General features: G+C 55.1%; 1 protein-coding gene across 20 annotated transcripts in view; it reads left to right on the forward strand.

The window, feature by feature from the left end:
• Positions 1-22,298, forward strand: part of RBFOX3 (RNA binding fox-1 homolog 3) — a 140,687-nt gene that overhangs the window by 18,476 nt on the left and 99,913 nt on the right. For 3 of the 20 annotated variants that reach the window (XM_030505985.1, XM_030505972.1, XM_030505992.1), the window contains exon 1: positions 12,980-13,157. The exons of 1 other annotated variant lie outside the window; for it this stretch is intronic. The gene's annotated coding sequence lies outside the window, so the exon portion shown is untranslated. Of the gene's footprint in view, positions 1-12,959; positions 13,158-13,267; positions 13,616-22,298 lie in introns of those variants that run through there. 16 more of the 20 variants (XM_030505971.2, XM_030505980.2, XM_032920288.1 and 13 more) reach the window with 10 other exon arrangements.

Here is a 22,298-nt window from a genome sequence, read left to right on the forward strand (position 1 = left end):
TTTGCCGGGGAGGGGGCAGGGCCTCCTGCTAACTTTTTTTGGGTTTATGCATTGGTTCTTTTAAAAGATGCCTGTGTAAAAGGAGAGAGGAGAGGCTCGGGAGCTGTTATCTCTGCCCTCCAGCCTCTCCCTAGAGAGCACTGGGCTGGATCCTGCTCTGAGCTTTTCCCAAGCCCATGTCCTCCGCTCACAGCTCAGTCCAGCTCAGTGCCTCTCCAGGCTCTGGATTTCTTGATTCCAACATGACAGATCCCTGTTTCTTCCTGCAAATCCTCTGCTCCTATAGGCTGCTACTCTGTGGTCTGAGCTGGGGAAGGAGCCAGCGTTAGCACAGGAACAGGACATCACTGTCCAGAGTTGGGACCATCCCTCAGGAACCGGGAGCTTGGAAGCACTGGCTCTGCCCTTCCCAGGGGACAAGGATCTGCTCCCACACCTCCCATGGGGTCCCTCCTGGAGCAGTGGGGCTGTCCTGAGCAGTGCTCCATGCCTAGCCTGTGCTGCACATATAGATGCGTGTGGGGCACTGGCACTCTGGCTGTTGCTCTTCCTGGAGCTTGGAGCATTTTTCTCTCTGCCAGGTCTGCTAATTAGTGGGAGGTTGTGGATTTGGAACAGGGAAGTGTCCTTCCATGGTTCTGGCACTAGAAATAATTGAGCCATTTTTCACCTATGGCCAATCTAATTCTGTCCACATCTTGATTTTATTTTTTACCTTCCTAGTATAGGGATGCTGTTGGCAGCTGTGGGATTCACAGCCACGTCCAAAGCTTTCCAGTAATTGCCTGGATTTTCTGCTCTCTTGCTAACTAGTTGCTGGTTTCACCTTAGTTTTCGCTGAAGCTCCTCTGGGGATGGGAAAAGAGCTTGTTTTAGGCAGGCTGTGTTGGCCTCTACTGATGCTCCTTGGGTAGCAGTGCAGGATGCTGTACCCTGTGTGGCTCCCCTGCAGCCCTGGAGGCATTACTCAGATCTGGTTCCATCCCTTTCCTGCCCAGCAACATGCAGTGCTCCTGCCTCTCTCTGTCCTGGCATCCCAGGTTCCCCTGGACCCTTTCCTTGGTGCACAGGGCACATGCCATGGTGGGTGATGATGGGCAGCAGCTCCCTGGGCCACCATGGAGCAGGAAGCTGCCAGGTCCACCCTTCCCAGCTCAGTCCTGCTGCCTCCTGAGTTGGGCAGCCCTGTGAGAGGGGGCTCCTGCCTGCTGGTGTGGGGTGTGGAACCAGCAGAGACCTGCACATGGGGCATTGCTGCCTGCTCGGGGTGGCTGATCTTGCTCTGTGCCTACTGAGCATGTTCCTGCACACCTCGGTGCTCCCAAACCAGCAAACACCCCGTTACAGTTGTCATGGAAATCAGAAAGTGTCTGCTGAGTTTCCCTGTTCCCGGTGGCTCGTACCCCAAGAGCCTCTCACCACGGGAGCAGCTCTCACCAGTGGCTGGGGCTCTGTGTTGGTGCTGGGGCTGGTGCCATGATCTGATGTGTCAACCAGCCTTGGTTGAACGTGAAGATGTTCCCGGCAATCTGAAAGCTGTGATTTATCAATGCTGGTCCTGGGATGCTTGGGGGCTGTTGGGCACCAAAAATTCCCATGTATCATGTAGGGTATACTGCTGTGTTTTGTTTTGGGTTTTTTGCATTTTCCTGTGGGTGCTGGAGCGATGCGAGGTGAGCAGTGGGTCAGCAGCAGCGGGAGCTGCCCCTGGGCATGGGCAGATGGGCTGCAGGGATTGATGGATGCAGCTCACACCTTCACGCATTATAGAGCTCTCCTCTCTGCCTGTGCGGCTGGAGGCTGTGGCGAGTGCATGGTGGGGTCTCCAGCCTCTGTGCGAAGGAAGGGGCTTGCTCATCTTCCCCAGCTTCACCTGGTCCTCACGTTTGTCCCTCTGTCTGTCTGTACACCCGTGCATGTGCCTGTGTGCAGACTGGATTGTTTTCTTCTTTATAACATTTTCTTTTAACAGTGTTTATGGGCCATGGGATTGGAAGTGAAACATCTACTTAATTGCTGTCAGGCAAGGAAATGGGTTATAAAGTTGCTGAGGGAAAACACAGATCACTCTGGGGTAAATGCAGGGGAGCAGGGCTGATGTAAGGAGGAAGCAGAGAGAGGTTGGGAGTGGGAAGAGATGAGAAGGGAAGAACGGGAAGGGATTGATAGGCAGTGAGGGGAGCTGGCTCTGAGATGGAATGACACCTTTCCTGGTGCTGAGGGGTGCAATGCTTCCCAGAGGGAACGGTTTACACTAGAAACACCCTTGGGTTGACCTGTCCACCCTCCCTCAGGGGCTCTGTCTGTGTCTGCTGGGACCGTGGCATTTGCCTCCCTTGTGCTGGGCTGCTGGATCACTTTGTAGAGGGGAAAATGAAGAGAAGGGAGCCCTCCCCATGCTGCCCATCACTGGAGCCTCATGGCTGCTGCTTCAGTTCCAGGCTCTTAGCTTGCAACTCTTCATCTGCATCACTTTCTTGTTTCCTTTATTGTCTCCCCCAGTCTAACCCTTCACCATGTCATCTCCATTGCACGGCTCCTCCCTCTCCCCGTTTGCCACATTACTGCAGCAAGGACTCACTTTCCCATCTTTTAGTCTCAGTGCCATACATAAAAGCGCTCTGATGGCCACGGCGCGATAGCAAAGACAGAACTTAATTTCACAGCATTTTCATATAATACTCTATAAAACTGAACAAATTTGCTGGAGTCCAAATCCATCTCATTATACAGAGTCATTGAAAGGGAGGCTTTTACAGGCTGGGACTTGGTGCTCAACTAGGGGATGGTACAGGAGAGGAGGAAAATAATTAATTAGGTGCTGCTCTGGATCTTTGATCCTGCATCACAAGGCGCATTAAATAAAATGCCTGGCTCATGAATACATGCACAGACCCACTCAGATGATTTTCAGTGAGGCTGAGGTGTGTGTGGGGAGATCCGGAGCCTGTGCCTCAGGAGAGGGGCAGGGAGGAGGGGATGGAGCAGGGCAGGATGTCTCCCTGGGGCAGCAGCAGGAGGCTGCAGTGCCAACCCCACTGGCTTGGTTGCAAAAAGCAGAGGGTGGCTGCAATGCCCTGGCAGGGTGCTGGGGATTGGGATGGGATGAAGGAGCACCCAGCTTCCTGGAACTCTGCTGCTCCCCTGCTATCCTCATTGCTCCCAGAGATGCTGCTGGCACAGATGAGATCTTAGCCTTGCTCTGCTGAGAGAGGCTTTGAGACAAGTGCAGCCTGGGGATGGTGCGATGCGTGCGGGTACCTGCAGTGATCCCCATCCTCATCCCGCATCCCTTCAGTTTATGTCTGTCCTCTATGTGCAGTGGCAGTCTGTCTGGCAATGTTTGTAAGTAAGTGAGCTTGAGATTTGGGTCTATATTCTCTGAGGGTTGCCACTTGTGAGAGGTAAGGATGGAAGACCAGCTATGCCAGGCAGGGGAGCGGGAATCCTCAAGGAAGCCTCAAAGTCTGACTTCATTAACTGGCATCCCCAATGTCCTGGTGTGGGAACGAGTCCTGGCTGGGGCTCCTGTGCCCAGTGGATCACTGCTGCTCCATGGCAGGGTGGTGCAGTGCTGGGCATGTGGATTGAAAATGCAGCAGCAAAGCAGCCCTGTGAGGAGAGAGCTCCCTCACCTCACGCTGCTAATTAATCTCCGAGCACAGAGGATGCTCTCATCTGGTCTTTACTTAATCCGTAACCCAGAAATCCTCAAATTATGTCATTTGCTCAATACAGATGAAATTAATTACTCTGGGAAGTAGGCAACAAGTTGCATTTCTGATGTCCCTTATCGTGTAATCAAATCTGCACAGTGCAGTGCCGGGATTCCTGCAGCAGGCATGAGACACTGAGCAGCAGCGCCTGAAAATCTGGCTCAGGACTGGCTCTTACTGGAAGCCAATGGCTGAGGCTGTGGGAGCACTGGTGGTGCCACAGCCCAGGCAGAGTGGCTGCTCTTCCCACCCAGCAGAGCCACTGAGGGGCATCCGCCAAGGGCTTAACCCCCTGTTGCTCCTCCTGTGTCTGCCACCAGCCTCCCTTGTATTTATTATCTCTTATTGGGGTCCCAGATACCCCTTACAGGGCTTCCTGGAGGATTCAGAGGGATGGATCCCCCCCCCCCCCGGGGCTCTCTGTCTGCAGGATGCATCCCTCTGCCCGGTGACTTTGAGGAGGTGAGGGAAGGTCCTCATCAGGATGGATCAGAAGAGCTGGGTACAGAATAACAGTGATTTACTCTTTATTGGAGCTATCACAGGGAGAGCTGGGACATGAGACTAAAGCTATGGCTGTGTTGGTGCTGTCCCCATGGGTGCAGCCTGTGCAGCCCAGGGGTCTCTGCCACGGGGCATGGAGTGGCCCCGAGTCTGCCCTTCCCTGCTTATCCTGAGCATTTCTCCCTGGTGCTGGGAAAACCCTCGGAGGTTTTTGCTGGAGCCTGTTGTGGGGAGGCTGTGTGCTCCAGCACAGCCAGACAGCTCAGAGAGCGCTAAAGATGATTCCCAAAGGTGTAAGAGCAACATCTGCAGCCCAAGTGTGCTCCCCTCACTCGGCTGCAGGGTGATGCTCTGGCACGTGAGCTGCTGGGCATTCCCAGACACGCTCTGATTGCAGCCCCTGCTGGAACAGGCTTCCCAGCAGGATGGATCCAGGGCTATGAATCCCTATTTGGGTCAGGATGTGGTCTGGGGGATTCCCAGCTGCTTCCCAACAGGCTGGTTTTGGTGGGTTGGTGTTCTGGAGGGAAAGCTTTCCTGTGAGCAGTTAAGGCAGGTACCAGCTTACACACAACTAACATGTTAAGAGCTGTTGTAACAAAAAAATCTATACTGGTTGTTTGCTAAAATGGTGGTAATGAATTGAAAAATATTACAAGGTGCTCAAGGCAGCTCTTCCAAGGCACGTCAGGGCCCCAGCCCCGTGCTCTAGCTCGCCTGGGTCACCAGACACACTAGAATCTATTCAGAGAAGATAGAAATGTAATTTCTCTGCCCTATCAATTTAAATAAATTATCTATTAGATTAGCCGCACTTAAAGCAAGAAATCAATCCCCCCAGCCTCAGCTGCTGTTAAACTGTGTTTTGCACCACTAAACCTATGATTGCCAAAGGTCCCCACTGAAGGAGAGCAGATGGGTACTGCTGATGGGCTCCCCGGGTGGGAGGAAGGGTGCTGGGTCAGTGGCCGGGGGATATGGACCAACTGCCTGCTTCCAGCTCTCCCGCCCTGCCTGAGGTCACTGGTGGGTGAGCTCCATCGAGTGCTTGGGCTGATGTGGGCAGCTCGGTGCTGAGGTCAGGTCCAGCTGCTAGAGTCCCTGGTAATCCCTTGGGATTGTCACCTTGGAAGCACCTGAAGCCCCAGGGTGGTTGGTTTGATGCATGATCCCACCAACCCCAGTTTGCTTCTCTGAGTTGGTGAGCAGAGATTGATCCTGCCCTGAGTGCAGAGCCAGGGTGCAGGCAGAGAGGGATGGAGGCAGGATGCAGGGATCTCTGTGGGGAGCTGGGAAGGGCAGGAGTCCCTGGGAATGAGGGTGGGCAGGTTTCTGAGGCAGTGTTTCAGACATGGCTGTTCCCTTTTGTTTTTCTCCTGCTGAAACTGCTGCCTTGTGCAAACCTGCTTGAGCTCCTCAGATAAATTAGCATCCAAGGGATTTTTTTTTTTTTTCCCTCTGTATTTTGTGCAGTTGCATAAGAGGGAAGAACAGAGGAGCCCAAGCAGTAGATTGCTTTGTAGAGAAGCATGAAACAGCCGCAGCCAGAGCTGCTGTCTCCCTGCTGCTGACAGATCTCATGCATCCAGCGGGATGAAGCTTGTGTGTGATCTGGGATCATCTGAGTGAGTGTGGGCAGGACAGACTGGGGGGCATGTGGGCAGTGGGGGCTCTTCCTGACATGGCTGGTCCTCTCCTGGTGTTCCCGGTTAGGATGGCCAAGCCCAACATAGCCCCATCCCTCTGGGGGTGAAGGCTGCTGCTGGTCTCTGCCTCTCTACCTCTCCAAGGGGATTGAGAAGCTCTTTGCAAAGATGCCCAAGGATGCTCAGGATACAGCTGTGCTGGAGAAGCTGCTGGGGCTTCCCAGCGGGTGCTGTTCCCAGTGAGAGGAGGAGGAGGAGGAGGAAGGTATCGGTATCCACTGAGCTGCCTCTCTCCCTGGCCTAACCCCATTGATTGGTACCGATCTGAGTCTGATGAGATGTGTGAAGCAATCGATACACCTGCAGCTCTGTGAGTGGATTCAGGGAGGCCTGGGGTGAGGGGGTGGTGTTTAACCCTTCCTGTCCTCCTCAGGGGTTCCTGCTCAGGTACTGCTGTCCAGGATCCCTTGAGAGGAGGTCAGGAACCAGACCCCAAGTCCATCCTGGCCCCCCATAAGCTCAGTCTGACAGGGCCCTGCACAGGCTCAGCTGTATCAGGACGGAGGGGGAGCAGTGATGGGAGACCCTCCACTGGGCAGGAGATGAGGAACCATGTCTGTGACTGGTGGGAACTGAGAGTGAACTTCATGGTGGTGTGTGATGGGCTGAGGCTGTCAAAGGCAGGGGAAGCACTGCTGCTGCCCCTGTGCTGCCCATGTGCAGCATTCCCATCAGGATGCTGCAGGACCAAAGGCACAAAGTCCCTCCTGACCTCATTACAGTGACAGAATCTCCTCTAGCAGGGAAAGGCTCTTCAGCTGCATTAACAGTCTGAGATCTAATGGGGAAGACGAGGAAAATCCATCTCCTCCACATCCCTCACCTGAGGCTCCATCAGACTTGCCACAATTAGGAAAATTCATGTCAAAGGCTTCATTTGTAGCACACCAATGTGTGAGGGAATGTTCGGCCCAGAGGGAGGCAGGGGAGGAATTTGAGCTGCCTCTCATCTTTCATCATTTGCTTTCTCCTGCTCCTATCTTGGCAGCCCCAGTATTTTGCTTTGTCTCCTTCAGGTGACTAATCATTAGACTAATTAGTTACTAATCAATGTTTAATTAAAACTTAGCTGTTAATTACTGGTGGTGCTACTGTAGGTTGGATATGAAATGTTCCGAAAGCAGTTTTGGGGGCAGTTTGTGGGACTCTGGCCTCCCTCGCCTGTGGGATGTTCCAGGGCAGGTCCCCTCCCTGGGTGGCTGCTCTCCCACCTCAGGAGCTGGGATGGGGCTGCAGGAAAATTGCAGCTGACAGCATCACTGCATCCTGCTGTCAGGAGCTGGACCATGGTACCAGTGGCTCTGGAGCATCCCTGATGCTGTCCCATGGGGATGGAGGTGCCTGGGCAGCTCCAGGCAGTGGGTGATGCCAGGGATGTCCTTCACAGTTCCTTGTGGGTTTGGGAAGCAGCCAAAGCAAGATCCTGGTGCCCTGCCCAGGGCTGTGAGCCCTCTGCATGGTGGGTCCCAGCTTTGGGAGCTCTGAGCAGTGCAGATGCTGATAAGCATCCAGCCAAGTGCAGCAGTTTAGCAACTGTTCCTGTCTCCATCTGCTGCCCTAAACCTCTCGGAGAGCCGAGGCCAGGCAGCAGGGCCAGTCTCTGGAGATGGAGGCTCCGTTATGCACCTTTCTGTGCGTGCAAGAGCCCGGAGGTTTTCCACGCATGATCCATTGAAAAGAGCCTGTTAAATATTCCATCAGCAGTGGATATGTAGGTCACCCAGGTGTGCTGCTGCCTCCAGGTACCAGCTCAGCCCGTGGTGGGGAGCCTGCGTCTGCGCAGTAATTCTGCGGCTGCTTCTCCCTCCCCGTGTCCTTTGTTGTGCTGGGAGCGGGGCTGGGGGCTTTGTGCACACCTGGAGGGATCTGCAGGGCTGGGGGTACCATGTCTTGTCCAAGGGCCCTGAACCCCTTATGGCTCCATAGGGCAGGCACCCCTGGCTGGGGCAGGGACCCCCAGGACCCCCATGCACAGGAGCTGTGGCCTGTGGTGGAGTGGGACCTTCCCTTCCTCGGGCTGCGCTGATGCAGTTGGGAACACCGGGTGCACAGCAAGTGCTGCACGTAAGCTAATGCCACCATTTACATTCTCCTTGCTCTTTACATTCCTTATTTCACTTTACTTGTCATTTTATGGCTCAGTTTAATTTCTTGAGAGCAGACCCATAGCATAATAAGGTCTAGAGCTGCGGAGGGTCCCGAGGCAGACACTGTGTCTCCATCCAGATGGAGACACTGGGAGCACCATTAATGTGCCTTTGTCTGGGTCAAGTGGTGGCATGTTCTTGTCCCCTGGGGGAGAGCAGTGGGTGTCTCTGCAGCACCAGAGGAGCTGGGTGGCTGTGGGAGAACCAGCTCCCAGCCTCTCTGCTTGGCGTTTCCCTCATCCCTTCTCTGAACACGGGCACCTCCAGGGCTCTCCCGGCCAAGGCACTTGAGAGCCTCAGCCCTCCTCGGGGTGCTGTCCCATCCAGACTGTCCCTGGATGATGCCTCCGGGCACTGGCTTGTGTCACTCCCACTTTGCCTTTGCCCGAGGCTACGGGTGCTCTTTGCTTGCCTGATGCCACTGGATATGCTGAAGTATCTTTTCCTCCTGTTAGACAAAGATGCCGACAACAGGCCAGGATTTTGGTGATTTGGATGGTGACAATGCAAGGAAAGGGAGCTATGTTTAGAAATAATTGCTTTGTCTTTTGCAGAGGTATTAGTGCTTCCATACTGGCAGTTACAGGAATTAGCTCAAGGTATTGGTGGCATAAATACAGAAGAAAATTATTGCTACTTCTGATCATTTTCATGTATGTGAGAGAGAAAGAGATGTTATCAGGGCAGAAAGAGGAAAAAGAAATGGGGCTAGAGGGTCTCCAGTGTAAGGCTGGTGCATCCTTGGGCTCTGCTCCAGAGGCTGGTGGGTTGCTGGTGCAGCAGAGCCCCTTGGGAGGCTGCTCTCCTCTGGACTGTGGAGCTGCTGCTCCATTGGGAGCACCCGGGGGTGCACCGGGCTCCAGTGATGCTCTGTTCCCCTGCTGTTTGTTTCTCTCTGGCTCAGCAATGTGGTTCCTCACGGGCAGCGCCCTGCCCATCCCTCGGTGGCGGGGCCTGCTGCAGAGGGTGGTTGAATGTTGGGAAGAAACAGATCTCTGATGAAACAAGGCCATTCATGCTTTCAGATATTAAATTCCACTCAGAATATTAAATAATTTCCTCTTCAGTGATCCCAGTAAATTTAATTAGCTCTTGTTCCCCCGATAGAGTTGTCTCTGCGATCCTGAAGTGCTGCATTTGGAACAAGGGGGAACTTCTCTCCCATCTGAAGCACTGCTGTTCTGCAGCACGTGCACTGAGGAGAGCAGCCCCTTGGTTGTTGCTGCATTTCTGTTCCCACTGCTGCCTCTCTGCTCCGTACTGGGGCTTTGGAGCAGGATCCCGGCTCCATCTGCATTGATGGAAGGAGGGTCACGGGACCCTTCCTCTCTAGTCTGGTTCCCAGTGGCTTGGCTCTGGGATGCTGGTTGGAGGCAGGTTTTGTAGGTGGTGCTGGTACAGCTTTGCTCAGAGGGTGTGAGAGCTGCTCTGCCTGGAGGGTGATGGACTGGGGAAGGGGAGGAACTGGCTCTGGGCAAGCTGAGAAAATCAGTGGGATTTGAGTGACTTGTCCAGGCATTTTCTGTGGCCATTTGAGAGCTGGGTCCCAAGGATGGATGGAACTCTCACAAGTGCTCAACTTTCAGTAGAAATGCTTGCTACTGGGGCTTTTTTTTGGTGTCTGGGTTTTGTTTGGTTTTTGTTGTGTGTTTTGGGTTTTTTTTTTTTGGGGGGGGGGTTTTGTTTGGTTTTTTTTTTTTTTTTTTTTTTAAATCTTTTAGAACCTCAGAGTAAAGAGGGGGGGGAAAGAAAACCCCTTCCTGATGGAAGTGGCTAACAGCAGCTTATAAATGTGTCCCTGGCATGGTTCATTAGCTGCTGTGACACACCAAGAGCTATGAGCGGTCTGATACCAGCAAATCAATTCAGGATTTAATCTGAACAGAGCATGTGGGGAGCTCTGGTCATGCCACATGTTACCAAACGTTTCACCTCAGCCCAAAGAGTGGCTCTGCTCCGGAGCCTCCTCCCGCCTGTGCTGTGCAACCTGCAACATAAACAAACAAACAGGGACCTGATTTACTGATGATTAATTTGCATAATTAGTGCTGTGTCAAATCACTTCACCGAGGTGAAGGCACACTTCGGGTAGGTGTTTGCATGGACAGCTTCTGCTTGTGCTCACCTTATTTCGTGTCTTCTAAGGATGTAGCTTTGGTGTTGATGGGATTTCCTGGAGTCAAAATGGGAGGTGAGACCCCACCAGGCTTTGTGTGCCCTGTCCTGCTGTTGGAGCAAATGCCCTTCCCTGAAAACATGTGCCAGGAATGAGCTTAGACCCAGCTCTGCCCATGGCATGGAGCAATGTTGGCTCCTTGGAGAGCAGCATTGATGTGCTGGCTGAATCCTGGCTGTTTCACGTCCACTTGCTGCTCGCCACATCTCTGCTCCAGGGGTGCTTTGGGAAGGTCCTGGACACAGAGGTAGCTGCAGGCTCTTTGCTCTCCCTCCCCTGGAACAGGGAAAGTGGCTGCAAAACACCCATCAGCAAAGGCAGAGCACCACACGTGATGCTTGAAAGGAGGCCCCGCTGCGGGCAGGCCGGTTGTGTGGCTGCTGCCCTCGCTCCTTCCCTCTAATGGAGATCAGATTGTTCTCCGGATCCCGGCATTGTTTTGGTAATTGGCTGATGCGGTGCAGTGCTCACGGATTTAATAAGTTTGTCAGTGTAATAGAGGCTCAGGGTTTTGCTGTTAATGCACAGCGACAATTGCATTTTAGATTTGCTCATTATGTTGCATAACCTTGCTATGGAATCTACCGTAAATTCTATTTAAAAAAGCATTATTTCAGGGCACATTAGCATGGCTCTGCTGCTCCTCTCCCAGCGCTGGAGGGGGCTTTGCAACCTGAGTGTGTTCAGGACCAGGCGTGCATTCAGCTCCTTACCAGCTATCGCGTGTTCTGCTTTGGGTTTTTTGGGTCAGGGGATCCGACACGTTCCGAAAACCTGGGTCCTGCTCTATCATCCCACTGTCTCCATTGTGGCCAAAGCTGGTGTCCATACCTGGTGTCCTGGTGGCTCTCTAGGGATGGCCCCAGCTGGCACCGTGCCCCAGCATTGGTGGATGTGGGTGAACCATCCGGCAGGGCCAGGCTTGAGCTGGGCCCTTAAGCTTCCCAATACTCAACAGCATCTGGTACCTTACATAGGTGATTCCTGCAAATCTGGGTCTGGCTGTTCGGCTCTGCCCTTGCTGGGGCTTCGCAGAGGGAATAATGGGGGCCTTAGGGATGGAGAGGACCCCCAGGTGTGAGGGTTTTGCTGTGTTCCACGTTCAGAGCATCTGTGTGCAGGAAAATCCCAAGTTGGAGCCACAACAGGTCTTATCATCTCTTTGCTCCAGCCATGGTTATGAGAAGGATAAAAACAAAAAGGCAGCAGTGATTTAACAGCTCTGACTGCCTCCAAAGGAAGGCCCTAAATGGCAAATAGGCTGTGAAATAAGCTAAGAAGAAAAGAAAAACAAGTATTTTTTTCCAGATTAGTACTTGTTCCCTCTGGTCACGTAACAGCCTTGCCAGAAGGCAGCGGTTTGTTGACTTGTGCTTTTCCTTAACTGCTGCTCTTCCCTCCACTGCTGCTCTCGCACATTCTCTGACATTATCCCTGTCTGCTGCTGCTCCTCCTCCTCCTCTCCCAGGGCCAGGGTCGGATGCTCGCCCTCTTGGAGCCCCATGGACAGGCTGCCCCTGTTGTGGGTTCCTCTCCCTGCCCTGGTGGGGGTGTGAGCTGCTCAGCTCAGGCCTTCCCTGTGGGGTTGCCAAGCAATCCTGAGCATCCCACCTCTCCTCCCAGTTTGCAAGGCTGTACCTCCTGAGCAGGTCCCAGTCTGCATTTCTAGGAATGGATGTCAACAGGGACCGGGCTCAGAGCCTTGAAATGCAGAAGCAGCTTCTCAGCGCTGAGCTCTGCCCTGTTCCCGGTTCCTCATTCTCCAAATCTGCTGCCTAAAGCATCTCCAGGCTCAATGAACCATGAGGAAACAGCCCAGCGGGGCAGTGTGAGGAGCCGGCCCAGCTCTGCCTTTGTCTGCAGGTCTGAGCACAAGAGCTGCTGCGGCTCCGCCAGGGCAGCCGGGCTGGGAGGCTAAAAATACCCTCATTTGTCATGCACAATGGATGGTGAGATGCAGTTTATGGGCCTCATTCACGTTGTGGCTCTGTAGAACCCTGATGGTTTTCTCTAGTGCTCTTAAAGCCCCTGAGGGGGGATGTGAAGGGTGTTTGGAGGGGACATGGGGAGCCTGTGTATGAGCTCTGCGTGATGCTGATAATGTCTCATAGATGGACCCTGGGCTGAGTTCATAGGAAATAAAAGGTGGCTTAACCAGGCCGCAGGTATTCCAGGTATTTCTTAGGAAATATGATTTCTTAGGAAAAATGTGATGATGCAGGTCATGCACTGTGCCCAGCCGCCTTCCTGGGAGAGAGCTGGGGAATGCTGGAGGCCTTGCTCCTGAAGAATGCTTGGGGAAGCTTTGGGGATGCTCAGAGGTCAATAAATGAGGTGTAAAGCACAAGGCAGGGTGAGGGGCTGAGGCAGGCCCGGGGCTTTTGTGGATCCGGCGTGTGCTGCACGCCCTCATCCCGCGGGCTTCCTGCACGGCCTCGGTTTTCCCAGCGGTTGCAACGATGAATGGAAGCCACCAACGCTGCGGTCCGGGCGGCCGGGGGCTGCTCTTCCGCGAGCACAGCCTCAGCGACTGAGTGATGCGGGGCGGCCCCGAGCAGCTCCTGCTCCGGCCGCTGCGCGTTTTCGGGGCGAAACGGAGGGAAACCGGCGCTTTGTTGGGTCGGGTCCCAGCCCCCCCGGCTCGGGGCTCCCTGCCGGCCCCGCGGCTGGGGGAGGGGATCCCGAGGGGCGGGGCGGGGGCGGTCGCGCTCGTTCAGCGGCTCCGGGGGCGGCGGCGCAGCCGCGTGCGGGGCTGCCCGGTGCGGCGAGCCCAGCCCCGCGCGTCCCGGTGCCGCCTCCTGCCGCCGGGCTGCCCCGGACGCCGCTGCTCGGGAGATGCCGGTCGGCGGGCGGGGACCCGCGGCTGCCCTGCGCCTCCTCTGCCGCCGCGGCGGGCACCGCTGAGCGCGTGAGTTACCGGCGGCGGCGGCACCTCCGCGCCGCGGCACTGGGAACGGGAGCGGGGAGGTTGCGGGCGGGCGTGGGCAGCTCGACAGGGTGCGGGGAGCGGCGAAGTTCTGCCGCGGCGGCCCTGGGCGGGGGGATCCACTGGGAACATCCCGGCGGAGGGTGACGGCTCCAGGCGCGGTCGGGGTGGGGGGCCCTGGGCAGCGGAACCTGCCCGGTGCACTCCGGAATGGAGTTTCGGTGCGGCGGCGTCTCGGGGCCCCGAGAGTGGGTCCAGTAACGGAGCTGGCGCGTTGCAGCATCACCCCGAGCTGGAGCCGGCAGCGGTTCGCTCGCCCGCGAACGGATTCCAGCCGCCTCCTCGTTCAGTTACAGTGTCGGTTCTTAGCAGATGTCTTCATTAAGTGCTGCTGTTCACAAGAACGTTGCGCTAATTGAAATCACACCCTCCAGGTGAAGGTAAATTGTCAAAGTTGGGTGGGATGGAGTCTGGGTTAATGGGGTGAGGGAGGAGGAAAGGAAAGGAAAGGAGGCTCCCACCCAGCCTCAGGGAGCGGGCAGAGCCAGGCGGCTTTCTCTGGGTTTTTCCTCTCCTGAATTCATGCCTGTCTCCAGGAATTCCATCACAGGAGGAGCTCACTGTGAAGCGCTTGCTGTACGGGGAGGGATGGATGGATGGCAAAGGCCCTTTGGAGTCACCCTCTCTATTTGTGTTGCGTGTGTTGCATGGTGCCGTTACCCAGTGCCCCTGTGCTGGTGCTCCCCTGTTGCCGTGCACGCCACCGTGTCCAAGCGCCACACTGCCGAGGTGCTGTGCAGGACAGGCAGTAGATGCAGACAGCAGCCTGGCAGGAGCTGGGGGCATCACCCATCCCTCTGGCTGGAGCAGCCTGGGGAGGCTTCATGGCACCCGGGTGTGTGCAGGCGGGGTTGGGGGAGAGCCGGGAAACAGGGATTTCTCGGCTTCTCACTCCAGTGAGTGCGACATTAACACCACTGACTATTTTCAGTTGCCTTTCATGGAGGTTTGGCACCCACTGCCTCCACGGTGCTGGGGTGGCCGCCAGTCGCTGCATGCTGTGGGGTCAGGGAACACCTTGCTCTGTTTCCCCTGCTAATGCTTCCCAGTGTTTTCCAGGATGTCTGGGGCTCACAGCTGGTCTCGCAGTGTGCCGAGGGTGTATCCTGCTGCCACGGTGTTGCTGCGTTCCAGTGGTACCAGCAGGCTGGAGGCCGTGCTGGGCGCTGTGCAAACAGAGATGAAGGCGCTCTGCTCCCCACAGAGCTTCCTGCTTTTAGGCTAAAATGGTTGAGGCGTGATGAAGCCTCACAAAGCAGGAAATTAAGGCTATTTTTTTCTGGATAATAGACGGAGAAAGCGCCTGGAGTTGGTAATTTTTGTGGAGGGATGATTGCAGTGGGTTGGGGCTGCCCAGATCTGGCCAGTCGTTGGGAACGTGTTCTTGGCTCTAAACACTGTGGGGAGGCTCCGCTTGTTGTTTCACAGAACATACAGAAGGTTGTGTTGGTTTTTCCCCTCCTGTCCTTTGAAGTGATCCGTGGGTTTGTTCGGCACCATGGAAGCCTTGGCGTGAGGGCTCAAAAATGCACTGCTGCAGTCTTAAGTGAACCTCTGTCAGGGTTAAGGTCGTTGCTTTTGGGATCCTCTCACAGGGATGTGAATTCTATGCAGGGAGCTGAAAAGATGGTTTTGGAACACCAAAGATGGGAGGTGGGAGCCTGCAGGACAGCTGACTAGTGAGCGCTGTGGCCATGAGCCCAGCCCTGGGCACCCAAAGGGGCTTAGGGGGACTGGGATGGGACTGGGAACCCCCCAGCCTTGTAGTTGTGGCTATTGCTCCTTCTTGGCAGTTTAGGAACCCTGTGGGAATGGACATGGCAGAGCTGGAGGCGCTGAAGGAGCCACCACTGACAGACATGTGCCTCAGGAGCCCACCTGGTGCAGGGCAGTGCCGTTGGGAGCCCCACACTGGTGTCTCTTGGGGGCCTCCTGGTGCCTGTCTTTTCCCTTCCCTTCCTGCTGCTCCTGAATGGGAGGGACCTGGGCAGTCTGGGAGGCTTTAGAATGGTTTAGGATGCTCCGTGGGATGCTGCCTTTGGAAAACCAGCTCTTCCAGCCTTCCTTTCCCACATCCAGCCAGTTTTGTGTGCGCCTTATGTTCCCCACTTCCACAGCCCTTTGTGACAAGAGCTGGGAATTTTCTTTCCTTCCCTTTCAAACTAAAGGGCCTCTTTCCCAGTTGCGCTTATTTCACCACCTCCCATCACTAGAACATGTCGTCCTCAATCATCGCGTTGACGTCCCAGGCGATGGATGCCGGGGCAGCCTGCACCGCACTCGCTGGTGGTGGAGCATGTCCCTTGTGCTGCTGCTGCTGCTTTGCCTCCCCGTCCTGCACTGCAGGTTCCTCTTTCCCACCCTGCTTGCAATAGTTTTTGAGGCTCATTTGCCACAATGCCTGAGGGATCCTGGATCTCTCTGGTGTGGGAGCGGGGCGGGGCGGGAGCATGAGCCGGCCGGGGTTGAGTGCTCAGGGAGGTGCAGGTGTACCCATCAGAGCAGCTCATTCAGCACAGGCTGTATTTGCTCCCTCCGTGTATAAATACAGGTTTTTAAGTGTGTGCATTTACTAAATTAGTTTGTCGTCACAATTTTTCAAATGGATCAGCTGACGGTAGATAAATCCCTCTGAAGGTTATTGAGATAATAAAAGGCATGAGGGAAGTTCCGTAATTTATTGGAGTTCTCTTTTAATTTACTGCCTTATGGGGTGAGAGCACGCTGAATAATTAGTGCTTATGACTGATTTGCTCTTTTCAAACAACCATGGAAGGGGAAGGGGAGCCGGTGGTGAGGCTTGAGGCTGAGCTCGGTGCAGAGGGCTTGATGGAGGTGGTGCAGTGGCTGAAGCCATGCAGTGCTGGGAGCCTGCAGCTCCCTGGGCATCACCACAGAGCAGTGCAGAGGTGCCGGGTGGATCGGTTGGCAACATCTCTCCTTTTTGCACATCTGGAATAAGAAATTCAGGAGGCTGAGGTGCCTTTCCTGAGGTGGTGGAGTGGGTCAGTGCCTTGGCTGGGTTTAAAGGTGACCTGCAGAGCTGTTCCCTGTCAAACGGGTCTGAATGCCTGCTGCTCACCGGTGGTGAATACAATGAAGTGGAAAGGTGGCGTGTTTCCAGGTGTGTGAGCTGACAGGGACAGGCCTGGTGCCGTGGTCACTCTCTGCCCCCCCAGCCCCATCCTGCCCCAGGGGATTCGCTGCACCTAGGACCCTCCGGATCACCCATGTCCCACTGGTGAGCGGGGCAGAGGCCAGAGCCAAGCACTCCGGTGCTGTCTTCCACCAGGATGCTCAGGGCTGCCGGCAGCAGCCTCTTGTTTCCTCCGTACCCTTTGGCAGTGCAGGCAGGGGCTGCTGTTGGTGCCATTCCATGGCTTTCTGCTGGAATCCTTTGAGGTGTTTCGGGATGCACGTTCTCACAAATTGACAGGCTGAGACATCAGATGAGGAAGCAAAATTTTCTCCTCTGTTATTTCATTAGTTACTGAGATTAAAATTCTTTTTTGAAACTTCAATAAACCAATCTGAAGGCAGCTCTCTCCTTTGCTCAGCTCGCACTCGGATGCTCCAGGCATCATCGTGTCTTCTAGACTATACAAGATTGAATTTCTAATGGGTAGAAATGAGCACACAAGCTTGGTATCCCTTTTCATGTTTCATTATCCACTGCGTGCATGCTCCCTGCTCACTGCCCACTACCGGTTGTCCTGCCAGTGGCTCCCGCCCATCCCAGGCTTTGCTGGGCAGCCTTGATCCCGATCCCTCCTTGGCATCTCCTGACCTCCTCTCTCAGCCCCATGCTGCAGGATCTGTGCAATGTTAAACTCCTCTGCGTGTCTTCTCCTGCAAGCCCTGCCAGGCTGCTTGTGTCCTGCTTTGGGGATGCTCTGTCCTGGTGGGAGGCAGGTGAAAATGGGATTTACATTTATAAGAGGACCCGATGCTTCCTTTGGGAAATCTGATGGGTTCAGGGTTTCTTGAAACTGGGAATCAGGCAATGACTTGAGTTCTGTATCCTGCTAAAATCATCCTAAGAAATGGGTGAGTGGTTTGTGTGTATATGGGGCTGGTGCTTCAGGAAAATGGGATTGTTGAACCACAGGAAGTCATTGCAACTAGAATTTATGGAAGTGATAAAACAACTTTTGTCAAGAGGCTCCCCTCCTCCGCAGCCGGGAGAGAATATTCCCCTCGTGTCGGATCGATAAACAATTAATTCGGAAGCTGGGAGCTGGAGGAAAAGGGAGAGTTTTCCAGATTTCTGGACTCTTAATCAGACCCTGGGTGAGACACAGATGTGAGAATCCAAGATGTGCTGATAAAATCTTGCCCTTGATAACGGGTTCCTTGATTCCGGGACCGCAGATGATACTTCCTTTGCTGAATACATCCACTTTTAAATATAGAACTTGTTCCTAGATATTTATGCTTCCAACATGTTTAATGTAGCTTTACTTAATAATCTGCTTCAAAATGCTGGCTTTCCCCCACATTTTAATTGAATTCTAATTTCCATTCGGAATCAGCTGAAATTAAAAGAGTTTAGAAACATAGTAAATAATACATATAATTCACTTACTCCTACCATAAGCTGTGAAAGCAAAGAATCCAAATAACTACTTGACCCTGCATGTGGGACATCCTTCTTGCTAGCACAAGACCTGGCGTCCTTTTGCTAAATATGAGGTCTTTGGGAGTTGGCCATAGGAAAGGAAATAGGAAGGAACAGGAATTAGGAAAGAAAAATGAATTATAAGCTGGAAACTGGAGTCCAGACAGAGCCGCTATCCCTGCTCCCCATCCCAACCATCTCACCCATGTCCTGTTTGTCTGGAGCACCCTAGGGTGAGGGTCTGCGTGCCCCGCAAGGGCAGAGGATGAGGAAGGGAGCAGTGGCTCCAAGCCGGTGATGCTCAGAATAAACCTTTCGGTGGATGCTCTTGGTTAGTGGTTCAAAGTCAGGGTCCTTGGGTTGGAGTTTGGAGCCCGGTTGGGCCCTGGCAGCATTCAGTGCCTTTTTCTTTGGGCCTCAGGCTGTGTAATGGCAGGATGGAGACATTGGGTGATGACGGCACCAGTGTCCCCTGTCTGTGGATTTGGGAGGCTCCAGGTCACTGGGAGCAGTGACAAGCCTTTGGGCTCTGGCAGATTCTCTATGGGCTGCCTTTACTGCTGCTGTGGCTGATGGAACTGGGGGCTTCAATGCAGCTTCCCTAACCAGCAATTGGGTCTGTAACGCCCGATGGGCGCAGTGCTGTGGGATGTGGGTATGATGGAGCGTTGGCTGTTTGCAGGCTGGGAAGGTCTGTTTTATTGGAAAAAGGGGTTGGAGATCTTGTACAACTTGTGGTTTGGTTTCTGGGCAGTGAAGGAATTTCTGCCGTAGCGCTGCAGCAGCTTTGAGCTGGGAACAAAGCCTGCTCTTGGCTGTGCTCTGGGCCCTGGGAGGTGCCCCGAGGCCAGGGTGTCACAGCCCGGGTGCTCAAGGATGGAGTGCGATGCAGTTATGGGTGTTCAGCATGCACAAGGGGTGGCTGGTGCTGGGAGCACCGCTCTGCGCTGAGGGGCTCTGCAGGCAGCCCAGGCAATGTGCATGCCAGAGCATTGCTGCTGCAGCCACCCAGAGCCGTGTTGCAGCCGGGCTGGATGCACGGGATGATCCTGCTGCAGCAGGAGGAGGTACCAGCAGCACCGGGGGGGCTCTCCCCATGCCCCCTGTGCAAGAGCAGGGCTCGGGGTGTAGCCACAGGACCCCCAGAGCCGCGAGCAGCAAGCGCTGCATGGGAGGGCTCTTGCAGGCAGATCTGGCTCCGCCTGGGTAGGTGCTTCATGGAATATGCAAATCCCGGTACAGAGAGAGGGGCCTGAATCATTATACGCATAGGCAAGGCTTTTTTAAATAAAGCTATCTCCAGTATATTGCAGAAGTAATTAGAGAATCCTGAGCTGGCTGCATCTCGATCTTTATAGCAACAGAGCTGATAAAGCATGATTCAGGGACCTCGTTATCTTTTTTTAAAGAAGTTTTTATTTAACTTCCGTGAAGTTGCTATGGTTACCCCTGTGCATGGCTTCCCTGCCTCTCCTGCCTCGAGTGCAGCTGCCAGCGCCGAGAATTAAAACATCTACATTTGGAGCAGGCCTGGCCTCCCCCTGCTGCAATCCCGGCTGCGCTCTCGCGGGGGGGAGGCTGCGGGGCAGGAGCCTCGTCCCTTGCTGAGCCTGGAAAAGGCATTTTCAGCTCCTGTGCTTGAGCTTAGTAAAGCCCAGTCTTTTCTGTGCTGAGCAAACAACCCAGCAGGAAGGGTTTGGAGGGTGGGTTTGGGTCCCCATCAGCTCAGGAGGGAGGCAGTCGTGTTACCTGACCCAAGCAGCGATACACCTCGTGTGGCCGTTGCTCTGTGTACGCTGTTGCATGCAAAACAGTGTTAATGGCCCCATCCAGATCTCTGACCTCCAAATCTCTGAATGGAGGGAACCAAGGCTGCCTGCCTGGCCCCAGCGGGACAGGAAGGTGGCAGGAGGCATTGGGAGCGGGACTGGCATCTGGAGTGCTGGGTCATCCCGTTACCTTGGGGCTGATGGAGGCTGTGGGTTTAATGAGTCCCAAATGAGCCCTCTCCGGATCTTGCACTGGGAAGCCGTGGATGCAGGCACAGGAGCCGAGGTGGGGTATGAGATCAGCCCGTTTCCATGGCGATGGCCATGACATAAGACACCAACAGGAGATGTTCGGTGATAACACATCTTGAGCCAGGTGAACCCAAGAAGCTGGGGAGCTGAGGAGGCAGCAGCCGCCCCCAGCCAGCCCAGGGACCGGGATGCGGGAAGGTGTGGAGCTCCAGAAGGGAAAATCGATATGCGAGCAGTTGTTTGATGGGAAGGAGAAGCCGTGCTGCTGCCTCCTGCCAGCGCAGGGCTTTGATTTCTGCTGGCAGGGGCACTTGGGTCTCGCGGGTGCCTGGCGCTGCCGCTCTGATCCGCTGCGCCGCTTCCCGTCCCTGCGGCGCCGGGCAGGTAATGAGGAGCCGTGCACCGGGTGGTGGTACCGGCCATCTGCCCAGGGCAGGGCTGAACTCCGTCCTCATTATGTCTGTCAAAGTTTTGTCAAGCTTCCCCCCCTGCTCCTCTCGCGTTCCGAAGCAGCGCAGGGTGGGAGGGTGTGTGGGAGGTGAAGCGGCACCAGAAATAGCTCATCGCGCTTGGGGGTGCTGCGGGAAGGCACCGCTCCGGCAGCCCCGCTGCTGCCCCGCTGCCGCTTTGCCAGCTTCAGAGTCCCCCGGATGAAGTGAGCAGCTTCTGTTTGTTTGTCTCCCCTGTTTGCCTCCTCCCTCCCTCGATTTCTCTTTTTCCCTTCTCCGTTTTCCTTCCCAGTGAAAGATCTTTCTTGCAGTGTCAAGGCAATGTGACCTGGTTCCGTAATAAAGAGGAGGCTTATTAGAATTAAAGCCCAACAGTGTTAAAAAAGCAATCTTTGCAAGATTGAGGCCATGAGGGAACTGTAAATTCTCAGCAAAGACCTCATTTAAAGCCTGGGATGGAAACACATGTGCACGCACGCGCCAGCCCGCGAGTCTGGTGCTGAGGAGAATTTGAGAGAGGACGAGGGAGCAGAGCAGACCTTGGAACCTCTTGGGTTTGCCTGGGATTCTCCTGTTGAATGGGCATGTTCATGGCTGCATTTGCCCCATGACCTGGGTGGCACCGTGACTGTCCCTTGGGTTTGAGTTTGTTTTCCCTGTTCCCCTGGGATCATCCTCCTGGCGCACCCACACACCACCATGGCAGTGGGAGTGATGGCAGCCAGCACCGAGCCTGCAGCCCCTGCCCGGTGACTCTGGCTCTGTGCAAGCCCCAAGGGCTGCTCCCCACAGCGGTTTCCCTTGGGGTGTGACAGGTGCTGGGTTGGTGCTGGAGCCCAGATGGGGTGTCCCTCCCTAGGGTGAGGTGTGTGGCTCTGTCGACCCCCTGCCCCAGTGCTTGCGGTGGTGCTCTCTGTGCTCTCTGCAGGGATGCTCCCAGTGCATCAGGCAGGGCTTGCAGTGCTCCGCAAGGCAGACTAGTGCCCATGGCATGGCTTTGGCCTCATCCTGCATGGAGCATGATTCCCTCTTCAGGAGCAGAGATGGGAATTCTCATCTGTGTCCAGGGAGCCATTGAGCATGTTGAAGGGCTAAAATGGGGAGCAGGTGAAGTGACCCGGCTGTCTTTTCTTCCTCTCTCCCTCCTCCTCCTCCTGCTGTTGTTTGTTCTGGGGCTGCGGCTGCATCCCCACAGCCAGCTGCAGGCAGAGAGTGCGGAGCAAGCAGCAGAGCTGCCAGCACGGCCCCAGAGCTCCCGCTGGCCGCGGAGCTGCAGCCCCTGCCGCTGCCCACCGTGGGCTGTTGTCATGATTTGCTGTTATCTGTCTAATTACAAAGTCAGCTCTCCCGGCGGGGAGCTCGGCGGCTGCTCCGGTGTGAAGTGCCGCGCACACCTGCGGTGCGGGAGGCATGAGGAGAGATGAGGACATCCAGCAGCAAAGGCAGGGCTGGTGCGCGGGTGCTCGGGAGCTCGTCTGCCTGAGGTCAGGCTGTGGGAGCCCAATGCTGCTGGGAATGCTGGGACTCCTGTGTGGGGATGCCCCAGGCCAGTGGGAGCTCATGGTAAGGACGATGCTCAAAGCTGGTGGAGCCAAGAGGCCTGAGCCTGAAGCCTTTCCTGGAAACAGGGAAAGAGCAGCCAATTCCCATGGGTCTGTGTCCTGGTGGCCATGGCTGAGGCTCCTCCATGGCATCGTCTGCCGGGTCACTGGTGAGCCCCGCTGCTCCCGGTGGAGAATGTGCCCACGGATCCTGCCAAGGGGTGGGACAGAAGAGAGTTTCCTCCCGGGTCTCATATGCACACAGGGAATTGTGCTGTGTTCCCATGAGATGTGGTGCTCGGTTCAGCTGTAGCCTCTGTTGTCACTTCTGCTCCTGGATATTTATGCCAGGTAGTGCTGCGGTTGTGCTTATCCTGAGACATGACTTAGAATTTGGGGTGTATGGTAGAGTTTCGGCAGATGGGCTTTGGAGG

Source organism: Strigops habroptila, chromosome 14, assembly GCF_004027225.2.
Source record: "Strigops habroptila isolate Jane chromosome 14, bStrHab1.2.pri, whole genome shotgun sequence".
NCBI classification, from domain to species: domain Eukaryota; kingdom Metazoa; phylum Chordata; class Aves; order Psittaciformes; family Psittacidae; genus Strigops; species Strigops habroptila.